The sequence below is a fragment of the Cupressus sempervirens genome, chromosome 9, assembly GCF_028749045.1.
Source record: "Cupressus sempervirens isolate cs-2001-9-10 chromosome 9, ASM2874904v1, whole genome shotgun sequence".
In the NCBI taxonomy this organism is placed as follows: Eukaryota; Viridiplantae; Streptophyta; class Pinopsida; order Cupressales; family Cupressaceae; genus Cupressus; species Cupressus sempervirens.
Window position 1 is genome coordinate 496,096,786 of NC_143126.1, and position 15,398 is coordinate 496,112,183.

Here is a 15,398-nt window from a genome sequence, read left to right on the forward strand (position 1 = left end):
TCAAAAATGTGGGAAAAGGAGAAGAGGTGACAATGGGTGGGGGGAGAGTGAGATGGAGAGGGGGCTAGCTAGGAATATCATAGATGATAGAGGTGTGGCAGGCAAGGGAGTGAAGGTCGAAAGTGTGGGGGGGGGGGGGGGGGGGGGGGGGGGGGGGTGGCAAGGAAACATTGTGTGCCAAAAGAGATTTGAAGATTGGAAGAACGTGGCACAAAGAGATCTACATTGCAAAAAAGTTAACTTCCCTTTCTTATGGAAAAGAAAGCGGTGGTGGTCAAGCCTCAACTGAAAGGAAGAGGAGGAAGAAGTGAGTGGAGTAGAACGAAGCATGCAGTGAAAGGATGTGTAGTCCTCATCGAACCACTGGTTCATGGGACAAGATCTATGAGTAGGGAGAGGAGTGAGTGAGGAGATGCAGTGGGGAATGGAGAGAAGGGCGGACTCTCACAAGGTAGATGCAAGTGAGTGGAACATGGAGGTGACATCCTTAGAGCTGGAGAAGGGGTCCTAGGGAAGAAGTCATTTGAGGTGATGGATGAAGAGCTCTGTGTCGCAATCGATGAAGTGAAAAGAAGTGCGAGCATGGGGGGAGAGGAGGGGGGCCGCTAGAAGATGAGGGGCAAGAAGAAGTAGATAAGCAAGGGAGAGGAGGTGTCAAGGGTCCCCAAAGGGTGATGCTAAGGAGAGCATGATCAAGAAGAGGAAGGCAAGACATGGTAAAATGGCAAATGAGAGGGATGAAGGAGGTTGTAGATAGAACATAGTCCACAACGCTAGCAGCACCACCATGTGGCCAACAAGTAAAGAGTTCAGAGCCAGGAAAGCAAGAGAGCCCATTCAAAGTCACTAAGTAAGATGATTCACAAAGCTGAAGTAAATTTCGACCGTACCTAGTGAAGGGCCCCTGAGGATCCTTAGAGAGTCGATGCAGACCTACAAAACTAGGATTAGAAAGTAGTCGTACACATGGGATCAACCCTACGATCAGGGAGAGGAGGTTGTAGGTCTTTGGTCATTGCGTTAAAGTCTCCCAAAATGATGATGTCCCCATGGCAAAGAATCTGATAATGTGCTCAAGAAGGTCCTCATAGGGGTCCCCACCCTTCGTGTTGTGAACTGCATAGTATGAAAATCTTGGTGAAGGAGAAAATGATGATATAGATATCTCTATAGAGTGAGGTCCTTTGATCAATGTGAATCCACATGAACATGACATAGTTGTCGGAGTGAACCAAGGAAATAATATTGAAAAGGTGGTCTTGAATAAGACAGGCAACCCCACCAGATCACCAAACCTAATCTCTAAAAAGAGGAGAGCCACAGATAGCCAGAAATATCGAGAAGAGGACGCATGGGACTCTCATGTGTCTTTGTAATAAAAAGAAGGTCAATAGAACCAAGAGCATCGTTAAGTAAGCTAGGCATAAACTAGAGGATACCAAAACCGTTCCAGCAATTGAGACACAAAGAGCCTATGCTCAATTTTCGTTGAGCCCGTCATTTGGCCTTAGAAGCTGCCCTCAAAACCCAGCGAGTAGGAAAGGTGTCACATATTACTGCTTTAAGATTTCTGATGACTACATATTTACCCTCTTGTCTGGCTGCCATAACAAGGGCATGAGCTTGCTTGAGTTTTACCACCTGTGATTGGGTGAGGTCCTCATCTAGGTAGATCTTAGGGGAAAGAGAGAACAACTTTATCGTTTCCTTAAGAGCTTGCAACCTGTTAGAGAGGGAGAGGAATCAGATGAAGAGAGTGCCATTTGGGCCTAACCAATACCTGTCAAAAGTGATATCTGAAATGTCCAACTGATCCTTGAGGAAAGATTATCTGACAGTCGAGGCATCATCAATGGAGGGGAGACCACATACTCATAGGTTTAGCTCATGGATCTGCTTAACCCACTCATCATCCATCTTCCCTAGTACTAACTTCTCAACACCTAAAAGAGGAGCCTCAACAGCAAAGCTTCATAAAGAAGCCCAAGACTTCACCTTCAATTCAATTTCTATTAACAATAAAGAATGTCTATCCATGATCTCCGATTGTTTTTCTTTGATAGTGTCTAACTCCCTGAGCTGCGTGGTAGCAAAGTCCAAATTAGCCTTGAGACCTTTATTTTCAGCAACTAGAGATTGTATTGTATCTTATATAGTGTGGTTCTCATATTCCAACAAAGTCAACCATTCTACAAGTTGAACAAAACTGAAGTTGATTGAGCAATAATATTTTACATGACAACATTAGTGAATTCCATTGTAGTCAAGCGATCAGTGAGCTACTGGAGTGTAACTGGATCAGATAAGGATGCCATAGCTCATAAAGAAGGGTGCTCCTAAAAATTCACAGCTTTACCATAGACAAAAAATTCTATCAAACACCTGTCACAATGCCACCAAATACCTCCACACAACAGTTAACAAAGGCCCAGTTCACCAGTTAGGCATTTTGTCAAACGGTTCCCATGCAAAGAACCAAACGTTGCCTTCTCCACCAACCCATGTGTTATGACACCCATGTGTTATGACACCCATGTGTTATAGGCAGCAAGGGCACCATGAATAGGCTCTGATAGTCACAACTCACATCAAGAAAGCGAGTGTGATGGATTGGCCCCACGCATACATAGCTCCAACAATCACAGCTCCCAACAAGGAGAATGGACTGGCCTCGCAAACAACGGCTCTGGCCCCACAACACCCGGCACTAACCCCACTTTGGACCCATGGCACCCGACACTAGCCCCACAGTAATGGAAGAAGAAAAAAAAATCGCAATCTTAGTCGCAAGCTCACTCATGATAGGTTGAATCCAATTGCAGTCGCAAGCTCGCTCACGAGGGATATCTTCTCCTTGATTCTATCAACATTCACCACCTCAAGAACTTCTATGCTTCATTTCAAGCAGTTCTTGTAGAACTTAAATTAGTTCAAAAATCTTAAAAAGTTAGAAAATTATCAAAAATTCAAAAATAGTACAAAAAGTTCCTAAAGAAAGAGTAAACAAGTGCCTTAGTGATATAAAAAATATCTAAATATTGCAAAAATACAAAAAAATCAAAAAAACAAAAAGAAAGAGAGGGAAAGAGAAATAAATTGTCCAATAATGAAAACTTGGCAATCAAGTGTCATGATGAAAAATTATTTCAGGTGTCATGCATTGTAAACATGGATCCATTATCTACCAGTTTCACTCACCTCTTTTTCATGGGTTCCTCCATTTTTCCCATGTTTGTGTAGGAGTCCTATCAAATTCACCCATTCATGCATAATTTGCTCAAATGAACTCTAGTATGTGAGGCATTCACTTTCACTTTCTATGACCTCTAGTCTATGAGGAAATCACCCTCTCACATGTTTACAATAAGGATCCCCAACTGATCCCATGATTCTAAGCTTAACCCCACCAAATTGAGCTTTTCAAAATAGTGACTACATAAGTGCTTAAAAAAATCAATGCCAAAACTAAATGATTTGCAAAAATTATTCGTTTCACAAAAATTGCCAATGAACCCTCATGCTTTAACAGAAATGAAACAAACAAACAATCTTTCCCTTCAGGATGATTCCTTAGTCATCTTTATTAGATTCACCATCACAATAAATGTTCACGAATAGAAGTATGAACCAAATGACTACTTTGTAAGGAGGCCTTTTTGTTGATTTCATCTTTTGTGTATCAGTTGTGACCTCACAATTTCCTCAATCATCAATATCTTGATACATTTTGAAATTTTAATTATGATACACGTGTCATTTGGAGTATGATATATCTTCTTGATACTTTAGTGCATCCTTGACAGTTTGTAGTTATGGTTATCCATTACTCACTAAGGACAACAAGTTGGCATACTTCCACTAACATCCTTAAAAAGAATTTGGGTGTCCCAAGACCTCTCCAGTATATGTCTGTCATTTTTTCCATCCTAGTTATTAAATTTGCATTTATGTTCCTAAAGTTATCTATTGTGTTTGAGAGTCTAGACTATGCAAAGGAACCTTGACATTTGTGCTCCTGTAGCACTTGAGGCATAATTCATTTTTCCATATTATACTAGGTTGTGCTTTCTTATATGAACACAAGTAAATCCTAGTGGAATAATGTAGATAAGGATTCATTTTTCACTTTTTCTTGACATAAAGAGTTTTTTTTATCCCCCTACTAGTTCACTACCTATTCCTATGAACTACTTTTGGTAAAAAAAAAATAGGGTCTCATGTAGAAGTTACAATATCATGAACCACATTTGTCTTTCATCTCATTTATTTTATTCATTTTTAAGAATCGTGATATGTTACTAACTTTTAATAAGATCATTCAATGGACTGCACAATTGTTATATTGACATAAAATTTTATTCAAAAGTTGCTCTTAATTGCATTTTGTCATGCCCAAAACCTTGGAAAAAATCACACCATTTTTTTTAAAACTAACATTTAATTATGTAACTAATTGAAGTATAACTCTGATCACATTGTATTGCAAAGGTGAAATATTATTTGGCATGAGTGCATTACAAGGGGCATCATGACTAGTGTCAATTGTGTAGTTGTCTCAACATCACAATTGACCTAGTCAACCTCCCTCTATGGTTACTTGTTAGGTTAATTACCTTAATTTATTTCTAATCTAATCATTTATTTACTTAATTTAAAGGGTAAGATAAACTTACTCAACAATTAGGGTTGAAGTAATGACTATGTTTCAGTTGACATATAGGGTGGCTAAACTTGATTAGGCTTAGTTCGAAGTTGATAACAAGTCTCGATTTAATCAAGCCAACGTTAATTCAACTTAAAATTTGAATAAAATACAATTCTCTAAGTTCATCAATTAGCTTATATAAGAATTCCATTAATTACAATATTATTCCAATGCATTACTACAATTTCCCCTCTTTAGTGATTCAATCAAAATAATTAGTTTTAAAAGTTTAAATATTATTAAATATAATAATATCTATCATATTAATTAAGGTTACCCTATATTGGTTTACATGTCCATGAATTAATTTGGGTATACCATGATCATATATAATTCTATTTAAACAAAAATACTAATGTTTGATTATGAAATCTAACCATTATAATGTCTTTACATGCATTTTATTATTATTAAATAATGTTCCATTTTTCCTTTAGGAATATTAACATATTTGCTCACATAGAAAAAAAGTACTATCAAACAAGATAATAGATTTACATGACTTAATTATTTTAAAATTTACTATATCAAATTAAAACTTATATTAAGAGTAACTGCACCAAGATGGTGTGCAAAAAGGGGGTATAAGTGAGAACTTTTTTTGGGAATTAAATAAACTTGATGTTGGAAAAACCCATTTGAGGGTCATGCACTTAAAATGAGAAAATGTGTAAAACACATAAAAATTGTTGTACTCTTAATCTACTTTTTACAATACTAAGGTTTTTTTAAAAATGGATAAGATTAAGAGGGTCAAACCCCACACGCACAAAAAACTATTCTTATTTTTTGCTATAAATTATAACATAGTTGTTTCCATGTGCTCCACAAAATATAGAGTTAAGTTTACTATTTTGGAAAATCCTTTGGTAGGATAACAGGTAAAGTGAAATTTAGAAGTTGTGTATTTTTTCATTATTTTCTTATGAGTAATTTTTTTCTATGATTTTTTGAATTGACCCTGTTCTGAAATTTTGATAACTCTTCATGTGTTGGGTATAACTTACATCAAAATAATAAAAAATTAACACTATTTTTAAAAAGGTGTATAGAATCAATTGTAGAACAATAATATATAATTTATTTTGCATTTAGTTAAGTAGATAAAAAGTTATTAAAAAAATGGTAGGCATGTGTCTAAGAGGACTATCAAGACATTGATATAGAAAACTGTCAAGACATTTATATAGAAAAATTAACTTCACAATGCTAAACTTGTCCAAAAATTTAAAAAATGTATGGTTAGAAAGGTAATAAAATGTGTGATATTATGGTGGTAATTTTAGACATACCTACTTCACCATTTGTAAACCTGATGAAGTCAAAGACAATAATTTCTTTTAGAAGATGAAAAAAACATCTAAAGAAATGAAAAAGGAGGGAAAATATCAACCCAAGCCTTTGGGTAGTTTTGCAGATCTATTACAAAGCCTAAATGTGATTGTACTTTTTTGTTAACAAAACATGATCGTGTTATGTGTAGTAAGAGTAAATTGTCATAGTAGACATAACACAATCATATTATGTATATTAAAACTATACTAGCAATAATGTGATCGCATTATATCCATGTAAAAGTACAGTCAATTGTTCAAAGGTCTAATAGGCCCAATTAAAGAAGAAACTACCAAAAAATGAATTGATTTCACCAAATAAATGATTGGATTAGTTATGGCACTCTAAAATGTCTAAATCTTGAGTTTCACTCTTTCAATCAACCGTGTATGGGATACATTAAAACCATCACAATTTTCAATTGCTTCATTGTCTAGTTTAGAATATTGTGAGAGTAATCAAAAAATTATTCTAAGGAAAACATGTGTTACCAAAGACTTCTGAAAGCCCACCATAGAAGGATTGTGGTGGAGGCATGATGCAAAGAAGGTTTTATACAAAGATTCAAATGCCAATTCTATCAAGGAAAGTTAGCTTCTGGAACTTAGACTGTGGATATTGAAATTATTCAGTTTGTTATTCATCCAAATGGAGACCCTTACATGGTAGACCTAATTGTAACATAAAAATGCAATGTAAGGTCAGGATATAAGAGAGAGATTCATGTGGCTCAACCAGAAGATCAATCATCTTGTGAAGGAACGACAGAGACTACTTGTGAAAGCTCTAGGTATGTTGATTCATTTTAGCCAACTTCATGTTTTATTTTTATCATCTAGGAAACTTAATTGATGGGTTTTTATGTGTATGTTGAATAGGAGAAAGAAGGGTTTGAAATTGAGAAAAGGGTTAGGTTCATCACAAGTTTTTCATGAAAATCTAATAGTTGCAGGTGCTATCTTCATCACAAGTTTTTCATGACAATTTAGTAGTTGCAAGTGACGACTTCATCACAAGTTTTCCATGATAGTGTAGTAGTTGCAGGTGTCATCTTCATCACAATTTTTCCATAATAGTCTAGTAGTTGCAAGTGTTAGCTTCATCACAAGTTTTCTATGATAGTCTAGTAGATGCAGGTGTCATCTTCATCACAAATTTTCCATGACAATATAGTGTACAAACATAAATGTGCACTTCTCTAAGTCCTATTTAAGGGATCTCGTGGGTTGAGAGCCTCAAATGTTGACCTAGAGCTCCCTAGTCATTACGTGCAAAGGAATGCAAATAGAAGCAAAATGTCTCTCAGTCAAGCATAAGAATGTGACCCCTTACAAGTACACTATGAAATGGGAGATTCTGAGACAAGAGCAAGGATTCTAGAGTTCAAGAACCACTATGAGATGCTATGAAAAAAAACAACTAAGTTATATGAGATGAAAGAAATGTAAACTAATTATGAAGACAAGAGTGTTACAATCCTAATTAAACTAGATGTGCTTACTCTAATGCTTTAAAAAACTATACTAATGCAATATGACATTAAGCTATAATGTCATGCAAGTATAAGAGTGAAGCCACAAGATCTTCCAAAAGCTCTGAGAGTACCTATAGAAAAACTTGCAACGTAACAATAGTGTAAAAAGAGTGGATCCTTAGTTAAGGAGAGAGCTCTCCCTTTTAAAGAATTATAGAGGATGGAGATTGTGAGACAATAAGATCTAATCAAGGATGGAGAGTTCACGTTTGCATGATCCATGTGCACAATCATTTTCACCAATCACAAAGAGTTGACTTTTGTATCTCCATGTGAGACAAAAGACTTTTCTTTTATTTTTAAAGTGGGAAAATGTTTGTATTCATGCAACTTAGGATAAGAGAGCAATGAGATCTTTTATTTAATAAAAAGGGGACATGTTCCTTTTAATTAAATAAGAACTTAGAATATAGTGGTCAAACTATAGGATAAAATCAAATACATCAATTTTTGAAGATTTGATCAAGATAAGTGATTTAATGGTTTTAGCAAACATGTTGAGAAGGGGGCTAATAGTCTAGATGACCCTTTTTGGGTGATTACATCTAGTAGTCGCAAGTGAAATCTTCATCACAAGTTTTTTGTTACAGTCTAGTAGTTGTAGGTGTCATCTTCATCACAAGTTTTCTATGGCAGTCTATAGTTTCAGGTGTCATCTTCATCAGAAGTGTTAGACATATCATGTGTTAAGTGCAACCAAGGTGATGTTTGAATTGACAGTTCACCAATATAACTTGTGGGGGGGGGTTTGAATTAGTTATGTGACAATTAAAACAGTTATCCCTTTTAAACAATCCTGATTAAACAACCAATGTAAACAATAACCATAAAGAGATGCTCATACACAATTACACCAGATATGTTGACTAGGGAAACCCTTTATCAAAGGGAAAACCCTAATGGGAATGATGCCCACAAGATGATGTACTAATATGAATGTTCTTTGTTAGAGGATGGACCCTGTTAGGAGTCTATTACAACATTTAGTACAAGGAGACTTTGAATCCCTGTTAAGAGTTTTGGAAGGCAGTTGAACCCGTTGTCCAAATAGCTTCAGGATCATATCAACAAACCCACTATCCAATCAACCTTAGTACTATTTATTTCAGAATAACAGATATCTAACAGGCTTTTGCTTATTTCTCTATCTAGTACATCGGACTCCTTCACCTTCAGATCATGCAATTAGATTTAGAATTTTGTGATTAGTAACCGTAACCCTTAAGGTCACTTACACGTATTAGTAAATCACTCTGCTCTACTGCTTAGTAATTTGCAAGTCTTCTCCTTGTTTTTTTTTCTTCATGTCTAAAACTTGGAAAACATATTTCCTTTATACCACGCTCAATAAATAAATCCTTGTGTCTGCTTCATACTTCATTATTATACATTATTAAATGAAATACATATTTAATTAATGTTGTCAGCTAATAGTTATACACAAAATTTCACACCTGCGACTTCCGTACATGCGCACATTCTGATGTCATCAACAGTCAGTATACTACCTCCAGTTAACTGTGCAACCCTTCATTTTAAATGCAATGAGTTGTATCAATCATTCAATGGGAATTGTTTTCCTAATGCTCTGTTTTCATGCAGTTCGCTATGTATCAACAATATCTTCCGTACACTATCGATTCAAGTTCTACATACTTGCCCAAGTAACAACTATATACTGTAGTACGTGTTGGTAACTGTGCATAAGCAGATAAGTTATATAATCTCTTCAATATAGAAATCACAGTCTACTGCTCTGTCAATCTTTTACAAACTTATCACTATGTTGTCATCGATGAAAAACACGATTATAAATACATCATAACAAAGTTCTGCAATGCTACCCGATAGCATCAAAATTCATGCTAACCATCTCCCCCTTTGGCATTGATGATAACATAGATGAAAAACATATAGTTCCAAGAATACCAACAAGTGTCTTCATCAATCAAATCTTGCTTTATGCAAATCCTTTATTGCAACACTTCTCCCCCATAGTACAATGTTTTTCATGTCATACTTCTCCCCCTTTGACATCAATCTCAAAGATATTACACAAATGGTTCAATTTTCTTAAACATCTAATTAGCACAACCACAAGTCGGTCTATTGCTTTACAATTTTGTATATAAATCCATAAACAATTCAAGTGTCTAAAGACACTATTGTATACCAATTACCAATTACTAAGAGTCCTTTGCTGACTCTGTTCACTACAGACACTCCCCCATTGACAAAGCATCAGCATTTGGTCCAGTCTAACAATGATGCTATGTACCCTGGACTGATGCACTTTTGCATCTTTTATTTTGAAATAGGCAGGGGCATAACCCCAAGCATACCTATTAAGTACTCAAATGTATCCTTTGGTAAGGCTTTTGTGAAAATGTGTGCAATTTGTTCCTTAGTGTTAATGTCCTCCAGTCTGATTTCTTTCTCTGCAACTTTGTCTTTCAACACATGATACTTTATAGAGATGTGCTCAGTCTTAGAATGCAAAATAGGATTCTTAGACATGTTAACTTGCTGGTCTCATATTGGTTTTGACAATTGAGTGTCAACACACTTAAGAAAATTCTAAGGTTGAAGCCAAGTATAGTATAGGTGCCAAGCAAGTTTCAAGTGTTGAGTGATAAGTGATGTCGAGTCACTATAGGTGCCAAGAAAAGTATAGATGCCAAGTGAAATAGAGTTACTTTAGGAGCCAAGCAAGACAGAATCCTACATGTGTCGAGCATCAGTAAACAATAAGTGTTGAGTAACACAGAATCAACATATGAGTTTGTGCCTTCACAAACTCAGATGTAAACCATTTTTGAGCTGACTCAAGATGAATCTTGAAGGATCTAAAAGATAAGATTGAATCTATTACATTTTGTATGTAATCAGCATGCAACCAATCAGAAAAAAGGAAAAAGCATACAACCAATAGGAAAAGTGTAAAGAATTGAGCGGTAAAAGATGGATGAATCTCGATCGCAGATTCATACCTAACCCTAAGTCTCAAAAGCCTTTATAAGGAGGTCGTAACCCCATAATTTTTTGTTGAATGAGAGAGTAAGAGGTCGTGTGGGAATGCATGAAAAATGTTAGCAAAGTTTTGAAGGAAGAAAAAGGGGTGTAAGGACTTAGAGGAAGAGCAATATTGCAGAATCAAGTTGATCAGAACAGAGTATCAACACTTTGAGCATAGATATATCAGATCAGATTGGATAGAACAAGGGTCTAGAATCAACAATTAAAGATTGTGAGTCATTAGATCAAGACATTCTACTATACTTTCTAACCATTGTATTAGGAGAATAAAAATCCTATGATGATAGGTTGGCTTAACAACTATATTGTAGATCCTTAACAAAGTTGTAAATCCTTTAACAGGGTAACATTCCAAGTGAGTGTTTGTAAATCCTTTAGATAGGTCACTTTTAATAGGGTGTAAAGCCTTTAACAAGGTAGGCCTTTCACAAGGCAGACCATTGTTGATGGTCAAACTTTATAGCCTTAACCAATTATATATTGGTGCAATGATAATTTGTGGGTGTCATCCCCACCCCAGTTTTACCTTCTCATTTTGGAGAGTTTCTGGGTGACCAAATCATGTGTTATTTATTTTCATGCATGTCTTTACTTTCATGTTAATTAGATGTGTTAGATGCATGTGAATAATATTAGTTAAAAGTTTTAGAGGTTGAATATTGTTACTTCTAATTCACCCCCGCCCCCACCTCAAAGAAGTAAATCTTCCCACTTGTAAATTTCAACAATTGGTATCAGAGCTGAGTTTTCACAAGAAGAAGCCTTACAGCCTAGAGAAAAAGATCTGGAAATGGAAGTCTACAAACTTGGGAAGATCATAAAAAATTAGGAAATTGAGATACATCTCATTTTGCATTCTCTGGAAGAAGCCAAGGAAGAACTGAGAAAATCCTTAAAGAGAAGAAGAGTGATTGCCATAGCTAAGAATGATACGTTGTACAAAGAGATTGACACCTCAAAAGTATTTGCAAATGGAGATTCCAAGGAGTTTGATGCAGCAATAGTAGACCTGATGAAAAAGAATAGAGCCCAAGCAGAAGAGATCAGAACTCTCAAGCTTGAACAAGAATCTCAAGCTATGATGCTTTGTAAAGTGACTGAACTGAAGAAAAGAACCATTGAAGATAAGGTTATGATAGAAGAAGACAAGAGAAACCTTGCTAATAGATTAGAGGAAAAGTCAATTGAACTTGCAAGAATTTCCAACATGCAGCTAGACATCCTAAGCCAGATGATGAATGCATATCCTGAACTGAATATCAAGGACATTGAGATCTCCCCACTAAAGATGCAAAATGACCTGAAAGGAGAGAAGGAGATTGCAGAGAGCTTTAACAAACCAAATGAAGCCATCAAGTACTTCGAACAACTACTGAAATCACCAAGAGCCAGCAATGATACTTCAGGACTAGGATACACCAGCACTAAAAAAGCAATCATCTAAGACTACAGAAGAAAGAAGTAACAAAGGTAAGAACACTAAACCTACTTGTTATTTTTGTTGTAAAAAGGGACATACCTTTAATATGTGCAGGAGTAAAAACACCCATCAACATGACAAACCTAAGAATATAGGTCATTGTCACAAGTGCAACAAGGACATCAAGCACATGACTGCAGGACTAGGACTATCAGGACACCAATATTTGAATGTCACTATTACAATTTGTAAGAAGTATAGACATAGAGCTTTTGAATGTAGATCAAAGTCTATGTGGACACCTAATCAACCAGGAAGGTAAAAAAATCATGGATATCACTACAATTGGGACTACAACACCAAGTATAGTTTTCACTACTATCAAGAATATGGACACATCCCTAAAATTGCATAAGAACACATTTCAGTGGAAACTATAGCAGATGGTTGAGCCAAACCACATGCTTAAATTGTTTGAAGACTGGACACATCAGCTGAAATTGTCCAACAAGGTCAAAGGCACCCAACTCAGAGTTCAACAAAGGAAAAGAGAAGGTAGATGTTGAACACATCAGAGGAGAGATTAATAAAACATGGAAGAAGAAAAATTGAGGTAGCACATATAATGAAGGGATCACTTCACCCAAAAGGTCAAGTGGCCACACTTCATCTAACTAAGAAAAAGAAGGTATGTGGGACTGATATACAAAGTTCTATTATAAATCAGTTCCCAGACAAGTAAGTACTGAAAAGGAGAGATCAGCATGAATAGAGATGCAAAGTTAAAATTTCAAATTTTCACAAGTATTGTCGAGTTGCCTTTAGATGCCGAGTAAAATCCCAGTGTATGCCGAGTTGTCTGCCAAAGTCAATAGAAGCCAAGTGGTTAGTTGCAGCCGAGTTGGTAGTGGATACCGAGTGAATGGAAAATTTCAATTGAAGTCGAGTAAAAAATACTCCAGTATATGTCTAAGTGGTGGAAAGACAATGGAAGCCAAGTTAAGAAGAATTGCTTAAGGAGCCGAGTGAACAATTGTAAATGCACTAAGCATTAAATGATATGAAACAAGGGTATATGTTCGCATTTTGAATCATTTTTTCCCCCATCACGAACAAAGAGGAAAAGACAAGAAGATAACAAAATGATTTCCAAGCAGTGTTTCGAATATTTGAGCAGATTTTTACGAAGATTCAGCACAATTTCATCGATTTCAAGGTATTTATACTAGTGTCGAGCTAAACAGTTTCAAATGTTCTTCGTGTTTACACCCTAGTTCAAAGAAATGGCCTCCAATTCTACGAAACCTAAGGAGAGAGTCGTTTGAAGTTCAATTAGTGTCAAATGTAGTTAAGAACCCTGATTTTCAACCTATCCCTGAAGTTCCCTACAAGAATGACCCAGACGGAGCCCTATCCGTAATTCCTCCTAAGGTAGTAATGGTGCAAGATGTTAGGAGATGCTATAACTGCAAGATAGGTGTTATAGGAGATATGGAGATTAGGGAAGCATATGATAGGTTGTGTGAAAACGGAGTCTTGAAGGAAGAATTTCAAATCATTGAGAGGAAGGGCTTAACTTGTGTCCTAGAGTTCCCTACTGTCTTTAAGACCGAATGGATCAGAATTATGTTGAGTAGGATTCATGATGGCAGTTTGTGGTTAGAAGATGGCCCAATTAAGATATCAAAAAGGATTGTTCACAAGGTAATAGTGTATCCAACCCTATATTGGCCTAAGACCCTAAGGAGTGACTTCAAGGAAGCTATTGAGAAGAATAATGGAGCCAAATGAAACAAGAGAGGCATGACCATTGATACTATTAAGGATCATGTTGTTGATTTTGCTATCAGAGTCATTTCCGACAAGTTTTACCAATCTAGCAAACTCAACAGTGTTCCATGTATTGCAATGGATGTTGGCTATAAACTAGTTTAAAAGGATCATACTTATGATTTGGCTGAACTGCAAGTACAACAAATCAATGAAAATCTTGGAGCTATAAGAAGAACAAAGGGAGCCCAATGTAAATTTGGTGCAATTTTGATTTGTATATTTTTCTATGTACAGAATGAATTCCCATCTTTTGAAAAAGTTAGCTGGAAGACAAACAAGTCCATAGTAGCCCAAGTGAATGAATATATTGAACAAATGGGGGCAAATTTTGAAACACTTATGACCAGTTATTTTGAAGATTTCAAGAATTCAATGAAACAAATACTGAAGATACTTATTTCACTAGTGGAGCAGCATACAAATGATATTTTTTTTTCTTGTTGACATTGATTATACTTGCATTTAAGCAGCCATACCAAGGGTAAGATGGCTTAGACCTCTAGGGCATGCGATAAACATTGATTAGGCATCTACAGCCATAACAGCTCTACTAGCAGAGGAAGTAGATAAGAGTGCCCCACATTTTGGCACATATGATGTGGTGAGATTCAAGGTGGATATGGAGCTAAAGACTACTTCTACATTGAAGAAAAAGGATAAACTAGTGAAAAAGCTCAAAGCAAAATTTGGCAAAGGGGTTGAGGAGGAAGAAGATGATGAAGAGGCAAATGATGATGAAGAGGAACAAGGACAAGGACCACTAGCATTAACCCAAGGAATGGGTGAAGATGTTGAAGAAGAAGAAGGTGTCGAGCAAGAAGAGGAAGCACCTCAGGCAGAACCCAAGAAGAGGAAAGCATAGAAGCAGCCTGCTACACTGGCTAAAGAGAAAAAGAAGGCTAAGCCAAGCCGCGCCAAAGCTACCACTAGAGCAGATACAAGGGCAACAACAAAGGTGACAAAAGACCAAGAAAAGAAGAAAGCTAAAGAACAAAGAGGGCCAGTAGAGAAAAAGAGAAGAAAATATTTGGCACCTCCAGAGTCAGATGAGGAGAGGACAAAGTCTGATGATAATGAACAATGTAGAGTGGTAAGTCACACCACTAAATCTGATTTAGAAAATATTTGTGACAATATTAGAGACAATGTAGACTTGTCAAGGCTTAAAAACATTGATTTCAATAAGTTAAGTAGAGAGAAGAAAAACATAGTGGAAGAGTCAATTTACACTATGATGGCCAAGTTCAAGAATACTCCACTTGAACTCGATAATACTATACCTAAGGAGCTATACTCCATTATAGAAAATAAATAGCATTATTGCCTAAACATAGAGAAAGAAATAAGAGAGTCAACATTGGCTCGTGTGATGCCTGACCTCACAAAAAGTCAAATAAGCAAGGCAAGTAAGAAACATGGGAGCAAATTTGCACCCAAATACAGAGCCTTCAACATTATGCAAAATAAGATTGAAGATGTTGTGAAGAAGTCCACTCTCATGTGGAAAGTGATTTATGGCCTTCAAACAGTAAAAG